This window comes from Meriones unguiculatus, chromosome 12, assembly GCF_030254825.1.
Source record: "Meriones unguiculatus strain TT.TT164.6M chromosome 12, Bangor_MerUng_6.1, whole genome shotgun sequence".
NCBI lineage: Eukaryota > Metazoa > Chordata > Mammalia > Rodentia > Muridae > Meriones > Meriones unguiculatus.
The window spans coordinates 23,453,150-23,470,492 of NC_083360.1; positions in this window are offsets into that span (position 1 = coordinate 23,453,150).

Sequence of the window (17,343 nt, forward strand, 5' to 3'; positions counted from 1 at the left end):
TCCATTTGGAGAGAGGGCACCAGAAATGGTGAACATGTTTGTTAGCTTCTGGTTGCTATAACAAATACCAGAGATATACTACACAAAGCACAGTTTACTTAGGCTCACACCTTTTCAACCTTCAGTCCATAGTTGTTGCCGCCATGGTTTTAAGCTCATGTAGAGTATTACATCATCTCGGTGTATATATGGCAGAGCCGAGCCACAAGTCTCCTAGCCAAGAGTGAAAGAGACAAAGAGCTTAGACTCCACTTTCTCCTCTGGGGCCTGTACCCAATGAATGGAAACCTTTCAGTAAACTATCTACTAATGGTCCTGGCACCACTGTAACATCCTTGAAAGGAAGCTTTTGAGGCTTGTTTAACTGACAGCCTGACACCCGTGGTCCACACACATCCAAGAAAAGCAGTGAGTGTGGTCAAACACATCTGTAGAGCACAATATCATGTCAGTCAAAAGGCTGGGCACTTCTAATACCTCATGGTCCTTTGGAGGTGTTGTGAAAGTGGCAGGTGGTCACAGGCACCTTTGATGCCCTATGAAGCATCCAAGGATCCAGTTAGCGTTATGGACTGTGTGCTCATCTTCTCAACATTACAAGCTGTGAAATTAATGGTTCCCAACTGTAGCCTGCTCTGGGAGATGGCTATTCAAAGACTGAAGCCACCTTGGTTAGAGAAAAACCTTTTTTTTTTTTCCATTGCCCTCCAATGGGCATTGATCACATGGAAAAGGATGCAAAAGCTCTGTGTGTGTGTGTGTGTGTGTGTGTGTGTGTGTGTTTTAATTCTTTTCTTCACAATTTATTCATTATATATTCCAAATGAAGCTCCCTCCCTCAACTCCCTCCACTTTCGCCCTCCCTTCCACTTTCCCCCATCCCCTTCCCCTAGTCCACTGAAAGAAGGAGTTTTCCACTAGTCCCATCTGCTCATAGCTTGTTAAGTCTCAACAGGTCTGTCTGGATCCTCTTTTTCTGTGGCCTGGCAAGGCTGCATAATCAGGGGCAAGCAATCAAAGAGCAGTCAACTGAGTTCATGACAGAGGCAGCTCTTGCTTTCCTCACTCAGAGATCCACATGGAGACTGAGCCACCAATCAACCATGTCTAAGCTGGAGGTCTAGATCTTTTCCATGCATGGTCCTCCATTCATGCTTCAGTCTCTGCAAGAACCCCTGGGCTCAGATCTATTAGCTGTGTTGGTCTCCTTGTGGGTCACGCTCCATATCTTTTCAACGTAGCACTTGAAGTCTTGGCTAGAACAATAAGACAATTAAAGGAGATCAAGGGGGATTCAAATGGAAAGGAAGAAGTCAAAGTATCATGTTTTCATAAGACAAGGTTTCTCTGTGCCGCCTTGGCTGTCCTGGACTCACTTTGTAGACCAGGATGGCCTTCAACTCAGAGATCTGCTTGCCTCTGCTTCCCCAAATGCTAGGATCACAGGTGTGCACCACCATGCCTACCAAACTCTATCTACATTCTTATCTCAAGGCAGGACTGAGTGTCCTCATACCAGCCTTTCCCTGACTTCATATTCTTGCTTATCTTGGTGATGAGTATGGTCTCATTAAAGCCTTGGAGCTTCGGAGTCAGAAAGAGTTGGATATTCAATGAGCAAGATCCATTCTTATACATATTTACTTTTTTTTTTTTTTTGGTATTTGTTGTTTGCTTTTCTTTGTGTTCTTTGGGTGATTTTTTTTTTTACTCCTCTTTCTCTGAGGCTGCAAGAAATATTTGAGATAATATAGATAAAGTGAATAGTACCACAACTGGCACACAAAATAGGCTCAGAAAAAAGTAGAGAGTTCCTTGTCATTCGCATCATCCCACATTGGCAGGACCTCAAGATGCAGCCAAGATGGAAGTACATCTACACAGGTGACAAAATGAACTCAGAGATAATGGAAATGGAGTTTTCTGTGGGGGAGTAAAAAGCACACCTGAAAAATGAAGAAAAAAAATGCAAGGGTCACAGGTCACAGACTGAATTTTACTATGTGTGACATCCTTGCTGAAATCCTATCCCAGAGGGCCATCAGGTGAGCAATTAGAGAAAGTGGCTGAAATTGCTTCCATGTTTTTTTTTTCTCCTTCTAAAAATATCTGTGCTGAGAGTGTAGGACAGTAGATGTGCTTTCTTCATGCGTGTATGTGTGCATGTGTGCGGGCCACATATGTGTGTTAGCATGCAAGCTTGTGTACTTGCTTGTGCATGTGCATGTTCACACATGCGTGTGTGTGTGTGTGAATGGTGGGCGGGTGTGACGGGTTACAGTTGCTCATTTATTCATGCATGAACCTGCCCAGTCTTGTGCTTCCTTTGTCCAGACCTTGCTTCATTGTGGTTTTTAATGTCTACCACTCTTCTCACTGTTTCTCCTCTTACTGTTTCTGTAACTACAATTCTACACCTCTTAAGACTATTATTGGCCCTTTGTTTAACTTGCTTACTAAGGGATACATAATACCCTCTACTTATAATTTATCAATTCCCCTTCTTTCATAAAAATACCTCTTCTTTCTCAAGGAAATTTCTGACCTCCATACTTCTCTTCACGGAGCCTTTTGTACTCTCCAGCAAGTGTGCCAGCCATGCCCCATGCATCTCTGACATCCTGCAGATGTCTCCTCATGGTTGCCCCTATTCCATGCCACATTTGTATCCACAATTAATGGAATGGAATCTTCATGGACTTCTGATCTGACAGGGATTAAATGTTAACTGAGATATGACAGCAGGCACAAGCTCAAAGCAGAGAGAATTTCAGCATGGAGCAGGGGCAGTAGGCATGAGGAGAAATTGACATCAACTGTTGAGAGAAAGTGAGTCATATTTCTTTAATGACATGAACCCTCGTAACTCTGCTATACACCAGAGCAGGCCCATATTCCATAGTATCTGGGCCAAACAGATTGGATTTGATGAGCAAAAAAACAACACAACAACAATAACAACAACAAAACACCAAAAACTTAAAGTTGTCTGAAGTCAGTCTTAGGGTAGTCAGGGGTAGGGAATGAATATGACAAAAATACATTCTATGAAATTTTCACATAATTAATAAGGACATAAAATATAATGAAAATTATAAAAACAAATAAGCAAAACATACAATATTAAGATTCATCTTTTAAAATATAGAATCTTTATTGGATTTGTTAGATTAAATAAGTGACCTGAATTCTTCACCCTTTTATTCTATGTCCTTGTGAGCATGTCACATAGCCAAACCTGAGCAGGTGATAATTTCAAACCCAGAAGATACCTGATAAAACAGGATCAGATGAATGGGGAGGAGGTTCCCCCCCATCAGTGGACTTGGAAAGTGGCATAGTGGAGATGAGGGAGGGAGGGTGGGATTGGGAGGGAATGAGGGAGCGGGATATATCTGGGATACAGAGTTAATAAAATGTAACTGATAAGAAAAAAAATAAAATTAAAAAAAGAATTAGAAGTAAAAAAAAAAGAGGTATCACAATTCTTTGTTGCCCTTTGCTTTCTGCCATCACTCTGGGCAACTTTCCTTATAGCGTGAAGGTTTATGTGCACTCTATACCCAAAGTCATACTATGGCCGAAATAAATCCAAACACAGCAACAGAAATGCCCTACAGGCCTGCAGAGATGGCAGCATGCATGGTTTTTAAGTCACTGAGGTCTGGAGAGATTTATCAGACAGCATTGTGATGACAATAACTTGTACTTCAACCACGTTTAGTTTGGGAGGAGGCTTAAATCAGATAATTCATGACAAATGCTCACCACAGACCCTACAATACAATGCTAAGCATTTCATAGAACCTAATGAGTTCAAGTTCAGTGAACCTTGTCTCAGCTGAGGTTGTTGGTTTCTTTGATATTTGCTAAAAGTGTTGGCAGAATGGATAGCAGGATGCTAGGCTCAATGTGAAGAGGCCTCAGAAGATTTAGTTTTAGGGAGAAAGGGCAGACTTGGTACATCAGAACAGCAGGAAGAGGGGAGAGGTACCCACCCCTGTCGTCAGTGTGGTCATCTGCAAGCTTTCGTACAGCATCTGCCCCTCCCCGCCCCCACTCGTGCCTCCCTCTATGTCCTTGTCTCTATGTCTGAGTCAGGCCTGGTGACACATATCACCCACCTTCCTCCCACTCTTTCTCACTCCCTGTCTACATAGACAAGCTTGTTTCTCACGTTTCTTCACCGCGTTCAGTCCACACTCCTGTCGTGCCGTCTCTTCTAGATTTGCATCAAGGACCATTACATTCCTCTTCCCTCTTCAGTCCCTTCATCTGTCTGTTCTCAGTGTTGAAATTTCTACTTCCTTCACTTACTATGAACCTCCATCTTCTGCTACCGTATGTGTCTGTGTCTGTGGTGCTGTGTATTTGTGTGCATGTTTGTGTGTTGTTCTGTGTACTGGGCTTTACATGCCTGTTAAGTGCTTTGCTGTTTTAGAAGTAAGCCCAATATTATGTTCATATTCAAGAAATGCTTAGTGAACCTAACCACGATTATGGCTTGACTAATATTTTCTGAGCTCCACTCCATTCAGTCAAGTAAGCATGTATGGGGAGGAAAAACAATTTAGTCTGTAATAAATACCAACTTCTCAGACTTCAGTTGAACCCCTGGTTAGAGTAAACATTTTAAGAGCTTTGGCTGAGAGATTGCTCAGTTAGTAAAGTCTTTGCCACATACGTATTGGTACCTGAGTTCAATTTTCACAGCCTATATAGAAGAGACCATACGGTAATGCATACTTTTAATCCACTACAAGGGAAGTTGAGAAGAAGGATGCTGGGGCTTGCTGGCCTCCCCGCATAGCCTAACTGTGACATCTAGGCTGTTGAGAGTCTCCATCTCTCTCTTTTTTTATGTGTGGATGATTTCATTGCATACAGAAGACATTCAAACTAATCTACACACTTCTAGTGCTAGTAAATGAATTTATCAAAGTCATCAAATATAAATCAATATAAAATGTAAATGACATTTCCACATATATATGCAACAAACTTAAAGTAATCCATTATAATTTAAAACTAGAAAACACCAAGAAGTAATTTTACCAAAAGAAAATAGTCTTCTTTACTGAAAAAAAAAAAGGAGAAAATTACTGATGGAGTCTCCATCTCTTAAAACAAAGTACATTTTTATCCTAAGAAATAACATGAAGAGTTGATCTCAGGCCCTCATATACACAAATATGTTGGCATGTGAGTGTACACACACACACACACACACACACACACACACACATATACACCAAAACAAGCAAAGACTTTTTTATATGAGGTTATTCAGGAAAAACTTTTGATAGGAGTAAACTATCAAAAGGGCTATTAGAAAATAAAGGGTAAGAATTTGGCACATTAGCACAACACACTATTGGGACTTTGGCTTCCTCTATCCAATTAATTTTCATAGGCTGGGAGGTAGGGCAGTGGTCAGTGTTAGTTTGGGAATAGATACACAACTGCACAGGTCAGTGTCCACAATGTGCTTGCCACAGTTTGAAATTACTTAAAATTCATTTATGTATGATGCATAAGAAAAAAAAAGAAAAATGTAAAAAAAAGAAAAAGAAAATCGCCTTTAAGGATACTGTGATACATAAAGAAAATATAATTTTTATATACACCAATAGTTCTCAATACCACTACTCGCAAGTTGTTAATACCCAGTTGACAAAGGAGAGAAGCCATTTCAGACCAGTTTTCTGTGTTATTCAAATAAAGTATCATTTGATTGAGAATTTAGCTGTTTTTGTTCATAAAGCCCAAGTACCTTCTACTTTCTTATATTTCGAATTCTGGGGAGAGACTGTGTATGTCTCTGACTTTATCATTGCGCAGATATGTGAGTCAACAGTTTCAGAGAAGAGGGTTAGTTTAGCTCAAGTTCCACAGGTCTGTACATAGAATTTGTGCCCCTGGTGTGGGCCCATGGTGAGGCATGGCATCAGGGCAGCAGGAACACATGGCAGATGTGACTGGCTTCTTGGGAGACAGGAGCTGTCTTTCCTCAGTTTACATCATCTGGGCCCCCAGCCTATACATACAGGTCCACCCATACCAGTAAATCCTTTCTAAAGACCTTCACTAGTAACCAAAGGGTCTGATTTACTAACCTCTTAAGGGGCTCTCAAGTTAATGGTTTTTTTCTGTTATTTTTATTATTAATTTTTATTTTTTATATTAATCACAGGTTATTAACTTTGTATCCCAGCCGTAGCCCCTCCCTCGTTCTCTTCCAATCCCACCCTTCCTCCCTCATCTCCTCCCTGCCCCTTTCCAAGTCCACTGCTAGGGGAGGTCCTCCTCCCCTTGCATCTGACAGTAGCTTATCAGGTATCCTCAGGACTGGCTGCCATGTCCTCCTCTGTGGCCTAGAAAGACTGTTCCTCCCTTGGGGTGGGGGTGGGGGGCAGGGAAAGGAGCCAGTCTTTGAGTTCATGTCAGAAATAGTTCACGTTACAATAGTTTTGACAATCAAGATGAGCCGTGGTAGGTGGAATCCAGAGAGAAGCTGAGGAAACTTCCCTGACCCTGCTTATTATCTCCTTGCTCATTTTCTCGAATACTAGTTTCTTCTAATTAGCATCTCTTCTTCTTTCAGAATCAGCAAAAAGGTCACTTCACCCTCCATTCTGGCATTTACCTGGTGCTGCCACTGGGGCTCGGGCTCACATCTTGACTTTTGACATCACCTTTCTAGTCCATGAGAGGACACAACACTTCCACTGATTTTGTGCTTGTCATGTCTGTCTATGGTTAGTTCAGACAGAGCCTAAGGCAGAAATCATTTTTTTTATTCTTGCCCTCATGCAATGCATATTGGAGAAATGTGAGGAATGGTACAATGTTGCCCAGGAAAGAAACTACTTCAGTGATACTGAGAACTGGCCCTGCTCTGAGTTTACAGACAAGGTACCCTGGATGTGAGCAGGGTTTTTCCTCTAGGAGAAAGAACAACAGAATCCCAAGTGTCTCTCAGGTGCTCAGTGTATTCTCCTGCCAAGGAGGAAAATGTTTTCTTTATGCTGTGGAAAAAAAAAAAATGTTTTCTTTGTGGTGTGGCTTTAGATGGATTAATTGGGCAGAGAGTGTAGAAAAATAACCCACTTAAGCCTCTTTTCTGTGGGCCCTGTTTTCCTCTCTGACAGCACTGGCTGTGACCTAGCTCTTGTCACCTGTGTGATCTTTCACCAAAACAAAGGTGCTGAAATCCAAGCCTCATCAAGGGTGTCTGGCTTTTCACCTTCCAGGTGTGAGGAAGAAAGGGCTGAGGTAGGGGCAGTCAACACAGGAATGCCACTGCTTTCTGGTTTTCCCTCACTGATTTCAACTGCAAAGGGGAGTCATCCACTCTGCCCCATGTGGTGAATGGATGGATACACACAAGGGAAAGGGTGACAATGAATGCAGCTGGTCATCATTTTAGTTCTTAGTAACAGAAGGGGTGTAGACGAAATAAGCTGCTGGGATAAGCTTCCAGGTGGATTAGCAGTGCCTAACTTGACGGAGAAGCCAGGGGTCAAAGGATACAGTGATTGGTGAAAACTTTTGATGCCTGAATTTTACTGGAGCGATTAGTGTCAATTAGAATGACACCAGAGAAGAGTCTGGGAAGCTGGAGACCCTTGGTACGTGTCAGGAGAAGGGTTTTGACAGTCGAGGTGCAAGGAAAATGGGTGATTAGGAAGCATAATTTGCTCAATTACTTGTGATTTGGCAGAAGTTGGTTTTTAGGATTGTTTTTGTAACCTGAAAAGGGGAGATTTTGAAGCCTTTGAAATGAGGGTAAGGTGTAAAGGAATAAGTTAGACTCAGGGCAGGCTTTAAGAACATAAGAACTGTCATGCTTGATTGGCTTTACCAAAGGCTCAGGTTGCCATAGTATCTCAGAGAAGGATACTGCTAAGGTGGTATTGAGAGAAAGATAAACTACCAAGCGCAAGTATGAAACCAGCACAGAAAGATCTCAGCAGGAGTGTCCTCTGGTCAGTCACCTAAATGGACCACTGAAAAGGTTCAGAAACTTTCCTGCCTTGGGAGGAGGTGATGCACTGTCCAAATGACTATTGTACACCCTGTAAAATATGGTCTATCGTCAAATACCTGCACCCTGAATATCAGTGCCACATTAGCACAGCACGGAGTGAGAAAATCCTATGATAGTTAATACAATTCCTCCAATGTACCATACAGGGAGCTACACAATTGAGACATATATTCAGTAATTTACTCCATGCAACATGAAGCATTTTGGTCTTCAGAATCTAATGTTTTACAGGTGAGAAAGCTCTCTACATTATACTTAGTTTGACAGGCAGAGGACTAGGAGTATGGTGGTATAGACATGGGATGTTCCTAGACTTTCCATCCCAGCTGTGTGGGAGAGATTTTCCCAACTGAGAGCAGGTGCTGGTAAAGGAAACATCTATTAGTTCAGGAACATGCATTCATTAAGTTGACAGAAGCATTAGGTAGCACACATTGAGACCAAGGCAGGGATGTTTGCATGGTTGTTATTCAAAATAAGAGACTTTTCTTTTTTAGACATAGCTGGGTTCTAATGGGGTTTATAATCACTTTCCTCCCGGTTTGGCACACCCAGTCTTGGGACCACATTAACCAATCATTCCATCCTTGGTTAAGATTTTTTTTTTAATGTGATGGATATAGTAGAGCCTTTCAAAGGTAACATGTGTCAGTATGCCAGGGGATAATTCAGTCACACTTTGGTTTTTCAAAAACATTCATTTTAGTTTTCTTCAGAATGACAACTAAAACACAAGGATCTTCAAGTCTTGAAACAGTCCTAGATTCTGCTCTCAACACTTACAAGCTTGAGGAAGTACATGCTGAAACATAGGAGCATTTTATTCCTGGTGGTTGCCTATTCTCAGATAACTCTATATCCTTGGGTTAGAAAGAGAAGTTCTGTATAAATATTAGAAACATATATGAACAAATTATCCTTTAAAAGAGCACTGAAGTGTAGAGAATTAGGATGACTCCTCAACAAAGATTCAGTGAAGGGAGCCCGAGAAACATGGGTTTTTCCACTCTGCTCATGTATCTTGAGCATTAGTCTGATTTTTTAAACCATTGACATGCATTGGAGTGCTTCTTACCAACTTCTGTTCCCAAGTTACTGCTGAACAATTCTTTGCTGTGGAACTGTTGTCCTATACATTTTAGGATATTTAACCCTGTCCTTGCCAACTATTGGTTAAATGCCTGTAGTATCATTGGCATCAGACTATGATCAAAAATATTTCCAGACACTGTCAAACATGAGTACACCACTTTATTGAGAATTACTGCTTTATATTCATAATACAGATTAGCAAACTTTTTTTCAGTAAAACGCTTTGTAGAAATTATTTTGGACAGTGACTCCTGTCTGCCTCTGTCACTGCTACTGATATCTGCCTGCAGAAACAGCTACATGTGACATGTAAATAAGTAAGCATGATTCTAAACAGGTCTCATAGCCCACGGGTTTCATAATTTATAAAATAATATGGAAAATGTGACATAATACACAGAATTTTAAAAAATCTACCTTTGTTCAATAATAATAATGAATATCATTGATTACATGCCCATAGATATCTGTTGTCATTTTAATGTGAATTTAGACACAAGCATACTGGCATACATACTTCTTTATGGTCAAGAATGTGAATCAGAAATATTACTATGGGTGTATAATCTCATATAATATTTTGACATCACATTATTAACTCTTAATGGAAACTATAATCTTTAGTAACTGTGTTATTCTCCATTTTATTGATACATTATAATTTACTCATTCCCTTGATGGAATCAAATTTTGAGTACTCCTTAAATTCCTTTAGTGCACTAAATGGTCCAATATATATTTATGTGTATCTAGTTATTTGTCTTTTAGTGTGATGATACTAAAGAATATATTTGTAACAGTAATTAGCCAATTCAAAGAAGTAATGTTTTTAGTCTTTTGTCATTTAGTCTCTTGTCTATTACTGTTATAAGCACCATAGCCAAAAGCAACTTAGGGAAGGAAAGGGACTTATCCTTTCAGGTCACAAACCATCATTAAGTCAGGGCAGAACTCAAGGCAGGAACCATGGAAAAAAGCTGCTTACTCTCTCTCTATTTGGGTTATGCTTAGCTGCTTTCTTATATAGTCCAGGTCCAACTTCCTAAGGATGGTACTGCCCACAGTAGGCTGGGCCCTCACACATCAATCATCAATCAAGACAGTCATTCACAGACATGGCCACAGGCCAATCTGATTGAGGCAATTCTTCAGTTGAAATCCCTTATTTCTAGGTGACTCTGGGTTGTATCAAGGAAACAAATATAAAACTACTGTGGTAGTTGTTTTACAAAATGACCTTTGCAAATACTTGGATGGCTGATATTGCTTTTGTATATATAGTAAAGAATTTGGACTGAATCACATACCAGATCAAAAGTTTTCAACAAAGAGAGCACATAGCTTTTTCACCAGAACCTCACCCCCTGGTGTTCTGTACAATGTCTGCTAAACCCCCACTTTGGAGAAGGGAGACAAAATTCTGAGGCTGAGACATCTCAAAATCTTTTAGATAAATCTACTTTGTTTTTTAGGTAAGAGAAGGGTTAGTCAAGGAATGACAATACAACTGGGATAACAAGAGAGACTCATACTCATCAAGGGAAAATTCCACCAGGAAGACATCACAATCCTGAACATCTATGCCCCAAATAGAAGGGCACCCACATTTGTAAAAGAAACATTGATAAAACTTAAACCACACATAGATCCCCACACATTAATAATGGGAGACTTCAACACCCCACTCTCAACAAAGGACAGGTCAACAAAACAGAAATTAAACAAAGAAACAATGTCTCTAACAGAGGTCATGAATCAAATGGACCTCACAGACATTTACAGAACTTTACACCCAAACACAAAAGAATTTACCTTCTTCTCAGCACCTCATGGAACCTTCTCCAAAGGAAACTGGCCCTGGACATTCTTTTCATAGTGCTAATTGTACTTCCTTATTTTGATCACCTGGTTCTTTTAGGACCTGATCTCTTTGCTAACCCTTTCACTATTGAGAGCAATTATGCATAAAATTCTCTCAAGATGGCCTTCATTTCCTGGCTAAATGACCTGTACTACAAGCATTTGTACATTCATGCCTATGGCAACACTATTGAAAACATTGAGTTAATAATTTGTGTCCTTGCTATCTTAAGGCTTTTACATCTGCACACACATCTGCAAAGAACTGACTTTGGAAGAAAGGCATGGGAAAGGCCAGAGAAATTTTGACATACTTCCAATCATCTGTCTCTTCTGGTTAGAGGAGCAAAGGCACATGTTCTCTGAGCCTTAAAACAGGAGTATTCAGAAGAAAAACACCCGTTCTCTCAGCTTTTTTCAACCAAAATTTGTGTGGCTCAAACATGCAATGCCACATGAGACTCTACCCTGAAGGATAAAATACAGGAAGTGATAGATTTCAGTCCTCCCACATAGCCCCCATCTGCAATCAGGATAACTGTCTCACCTGGGCCTGGAGGACTATGCGAGATAACTGGTTATGAGAGATTCCCCAGCAGGTTTGGGTGGCCTGTGTAAGTTAAGGGTTTTTACACAGCAGGACTGCAGTTTTTTGCTAGCTCTGAAGATTGCCAGAATGCTTGAAGGGATTAAAAACAGGAAATCCAATGATCCACATAAATGATATTTTCCCAATAGTAATATCCAGCACATTAGAAGGGCACAAACCCTAGAATTGTGCTTGGAAATGGGACTGTTCATGGTCTTCCGTTTAGGTCAATAACTCTGCTATATGAGCCCTATGTCATTTGATTACCCACTTAGGCTGCTCATGTCAACTTAAAAATTTTAGGTGCTGAGAGTCTCTCTTTTTTTAAATTTTATTTTATTTTATTAATTACACTTTATTCACTTTGTATCCCCCCATAAGCCCCTCCCTCCTCCCCTCCCTCTCCCCCTTCTTCACGGATGCTCCTCCCCAAGTCCACTGATAAGGGAGGTCCTCCTCTCCTTCCTTCTGATCTTAGTCTATCAGATCTCATCAGGAGTGGCTGCAATGTCATCTTCTGTGGCCTGGCAAAGCTGCTCCCCCCTCAGGGGGAGGTGATCAAAGAGCAGGCCAATCAGATTATGTCAGAGGCAGTCCCTCTTCCCATTACTATGTAACCTACTTGGACACTAAACTGCCATGAGCTATATCTGTGCAGGGGTTCCAGGTTATCTTCATGCCTGGTATTGGTTGGAGTATGAGTCTCTGGAAAGACCCCTGTGTTCAAATTTTCTGGTTCTGTTGCTCTCCTTGTGGGGTTCCTGTCCTCTCCAGATCTTACTATTTCCCACTTCTTACATAAAATTCCTTGCACACTGCCCAACAGTTGGCCATAAATCTCAGCGTCTGCTTTGATAGTCTTCAGGGCAGAGCCTTTCAGAGGCCCTCTGTGGCAGGCTCCTAGGTTGTTTCCTGTTTTCTTCTTCTTCTGATGTCCATCCTCTCTGCCTTTCCCAATGGGGATTGAGTATTTTAGTCAGGGTCCTCTCTTTTGATTAGTTTCTTTAGATGTACAGATTTTACTAGGTTTATCCTATGTTATATGTCTATAAGAGTGAGTATATACCATGTGTGTCTTTCTGCTTCTGGGACAGCTCACTCAGGATGATCCTTTCCAGGTCCCACCATTTACCTGCAAATTTCATAATTTCTTTATTTTTCATTGCTGAGTAATCTTCCATTGTGTAGATGTACCACAATTTCTGCATACATTCTTCAGTTGAGGGGCATCTGGGCTGTATCCAGCTTCTGGCTATTACAAATAAAGCTGTTACAAACATGGTTGAGCAAATGTCCTTATTGTGTACTTGAGCCTCTTTTGGATATATGCCTAGGAGTGGTATGGCTGGATCTTGAGGAAGCACTATTCCTAGTTTTCTGAGAAAACTCCAGATTGATTTCCAGAGTGGTTGTACAAGTTTACATTCCCACCAGCTGTGGAGGAGGGCTCCCCTTTCTCCACAGCCTCTCCAGCATGTGTGGTCACTCAAGTTTTTCATCTTGGCCATTCTGATGGGTGTAAGGTAAAATCTCAGGGTCGTTTTGATTTGTATTTCCCTGATGGCTGATGAGGTTGAGCATTTCTTTAAGTGTTTCTCTGCCATTCGGTATTCCTCTACAGATAATTCTCTGTTTAGCTCTGTTCCCCATTTTTTAATTGGATTACTTGGTTTGCTGCTTTTCAGCTTCTTTAGTTCTTTATATATACTGGATATTAACCTTCTGTCAGAAAAAGGGTTGGTGAAGATTCTTTCCCAATCTGTAGGCAGTCATTTTGTTATAATGACAGTGTTCTTTGCTTTACAGAAGCTTTTCAGTTTCATGAGGTCCCATTTATTGATTGTTGCTCTTAGAGCCTGTGTTGTTTGTGTTCTGTTCAGGAAGTTGTCTCCTGTACCAATGAGTTCTAGGGTCTTCCCTATTTTTTCTTCTAACCGATTTAATGTGTCTAGTTTTATGTTGAGGTCTTTCATCCACTTGGACTTTAGTTTTGTGCAGGGTGATAAGTATGAATCTATTTGCATTTTTCTACATGTAGACATCCAGTTAGACCAGCACCATTTGTTGAAGATGCTGTCTTTTCTCCATTGTATGGTTTTGGCATCTTTGTCAAAGATCAGGTGTCCATAAGTGTGTGGGTTTATATCTGGGTCTTCTGTTTGGTTCCATTGATCCACCATTCTGTTTCTAAGCCAGTACCCTGCAGTTTTTATTACTGTTGCTTTATAGTACAGCTTAAGATCAGGGATGGAGATACCTCCAGAAGATCTTTTATTGTAGAGGATTGTTTTAGCAATTCTGTGTTTCTTTTTATTCCATATGAAGTTGAGATTTTTTCTTGCCATATCTGTAAAGAATTGTGTTGGTGATTTGATGGGAATTGCATTAAATCTGTAGAGTGCTTTTGGTAAGATGGCCATTTTTACTATGTTAATCCTGCAAAGCCATGAGCATGGTAGATCTTTCCATCTTCTGATATCTTCTTCTAATTCTTTCTTCAGAGACTTGAAATTTTTTTCATATAAGTCTTTGACCTGCTTGGTTAGGGTTACACCAAGGTATTTTATGTCATTTGTGGCTATTGTGAAGGATGTTGTTTCCCTAATTTATTTCTCAGCCTTTTTGTCTTTGCTATAGAACCTTACTGCTGACAAAGAAAGGCCTTCTTGCTTGTCATCCTCCGTCATTGAGAATGTCATAAAGAATTAAAGGCCTCACTTCCTTATCAACTTGCACAAGGGGTATCTTTGTGGATGAGGCTATTGTTTTATGCTCTAGCTGGTATCATAAGCCTAAGAAAAGCAGGGTGACCACTGAGGCCAAGGAAGACCAGAGAACACAGAGTGCTCAAGTAATAAATGGGAGCAAGGAGAGAGAGGACATGTAGGCCTCACCCTGTGTTAGATACCTGGGTGTAACCTGGCTTCTCTATGTACCATGTGATAACCCTCATTCTCTGTATCCTGATAGTTTCTTCTCGTAAGACCTTCTTTTTTGTTGAATTAAGACCCAACCCAATGACTTCATGTTAACCTTATCACCCATTTAAGACACCTGTCTTTGGATACAGTAACACTCTGGGTTATTGAGTACCAGTCTGAAAATATGTGAATTTTTAAGAAAGACAAAATTGGACCTATAACATGGATATACAGAGAAAAAAATCTTAGAAACCCATAATTATTAGAGGTATTTTGAACTCGGTATCCATCAGTACGAGGGAGCTTGCATGCTTCCTCTAATATTTTCAGAACAACATGGAAAATTATGTCTCAGAGGGCTTGTTTTCTGGGAAATGTTAGTTCAAATATAGGAAAGAGTTTCCAGGAGATTACACAGCTAGTTTGAGGCACAGGCTGGGATATGGATTCCAATATGCCATCCTCAAGGAGCACTACATTAGGATGTGTGCTTGCTAAAACATAATACTAAGCCTGTCGCTAACAGCCACAGTATTCTTAACCTACAAGGGCCAGACACCTGGAGATAATAGGGAAAAGCTTAGACCAAAGGCCCTATGACTCTTCAATGCTACATATCGAATCTGTGCTGAAAAGCCACTCAGCCAGGTCCTGGAAGAATAAAATACATTTAAAATAGCAATCTTCCACAGGCCTGAAATCAAAAGCCTAGCATTATTGCCTCTCTGAGGGCCGGCCTGTCTCCCAGGAATGTGACCATGATAGACAAGAAATAGGTATAAAGTGAGAGCCTTTACCACAGAAGGTGCAGGGTGAACGCTGGGTATTATGCCATTGTTTATTTGGGCTTCCCAAGTGCATTGGGCTGAACAAGAGTGTTTCTTTCACTGACAGCCTTGGTCATTGTGGTGAAAAGACTTATGTTCCGACATATGAATGATGCCTCTGTGTACATGCATTTGTGTGTGTGTGTGTGTGTGTGTGTGTATTGGTAATATTTCATGTGCTGTGTAGGGTGTGTGGGGTGATGCATTTACCCTGAAAAATGAGATGGGGCATTTCACACAAGTTTTAGTCATGCACAGTTTCCATTTGACCGGCTTGCTAAAGATTTTGAACTCAATCATAGCATATGTAGAGGGAATCTCAGGGACTTCCTTTCCTACCACTGATCTCCACCCGGCTTCAAAGCATTGCTACAACAACCTAGAGATGGGTTAGCACTCCTGTTGTTGGGAGTTCACTGCCTGGGGAGGAACACATTAAAGGCTCAAAGGAAATGGCATTTGTAGGACACTTCATGCTTTCTGGGTAGGGTGCCCAGTGTTTTAATTGTGTTACTTTATTTAATCTTTATCTTGACACATGCATGCCGTTTCTATCGCTGTCATTGTCACCAGTACCAAGGCTTACTATGAGTTCAATACATTGCTGTGCAATTTTTATGTGATATTTAAACTTTCAAACAACAAGAGTTAGGTACTCTTGTTCATGTTGAGAGTGAGAATCAGAGAGGTTAAGTAGCTTGCCCAATGTCACACAGCTTGAAAGTGAACTGGAGCACAGATAAAATAATCCAGAAACTACACTTTTACCTGCTCTTCAGTGTTGCCTTTTTTCTTTATTTGGTTGACAAGAAAACTGATTCTGAGAGATTTAGTAAGCAGTCTAGTCACACAGTAAAAAACAAAACAAAACAAACAGTGGGTAGAATCTGGTTTGGTCCTTTTGCTTTCTTTGTCTTTTGTGAATTTATGTGCATCTATTTATGTGGGTGTTAGACATGAACTTAAAAACAAGCCTGCAGTCCCAGCACTGGGGAGATAACTGCAAGGTTTGCTCAGTCGGCAAGCTCCATCTCAGACAGACACTCTGCCTCAAAACTAAGTCAGAGAAGCTACTGAAAAAGACACACAACATCCACCTCTGGCCTCCACATTCACGTGTGCATGAGTGAATGTGTGCACACTCCTACTTACAGGCCCGAATACATGCTCATACATCACATACACATCCACACACATGGTCAGAAAAGACCTCTTGTAATGTGAAGTCTCAGTGAGGTCCAAGTTCTACCATGGAAAGTGCAGTTCTGAGCTAAGGACAAGACAGAGGCTATAGCACTGGACTTAGGTGTAGGCCATGGGGGTTAGAATGAGCCACATGAGAGAATTTGCACTTTATCTTATGAAAATGAAAAGCTTTTTGGCATATGTTAAGTAGAATATGTTTCCTATATTCATATATATGTATTGAAAAGGAAAGAGTTTAGACTATGTGCTCTGACAAAAGTTTTGGGCAGGAGCTAATATGAGATGTGTCTTACAAATGCAATTGATAGGACTTGCTAACTGAGTTGAGGAAAAGAGTGACTGGGGATTGTGCTCAGAATTTTGTTTGGAATAGTTTGGCAGCTGCTTGGAACTTCAGCTAAATAGGGAAAAATCTTGAAAAAAAGCACGTGTGTGTGTGTGTGTGTGTGTGTGTGTGTGTGTGTGTGTACATTATACAAGATAATGCATAATGAGTTAGCTGTAAACGTCACTTGTAGGACAAGGTCAGAGGGTCAGAGGGTCAGAGGGTCAGAGGTACGGGTGTATGGAAGGTGACACACATAGGTGAGTATTTCAAATGGAAACCTGAGAGTATGTTTTCCATGTGCTACTGGATAACAGAGTATATTTGTAACCATAAACAAAGCAATTTTGTGCTACATCATTTCAATGGTTGGGATGTCCAGTACCTGTATCTAAAACATTTGATGCGAAGGTCTTCCTAATTGTATATTTTAATATAACTGTATATTGTTTTTAGAATTTGTAGGGCTTTGG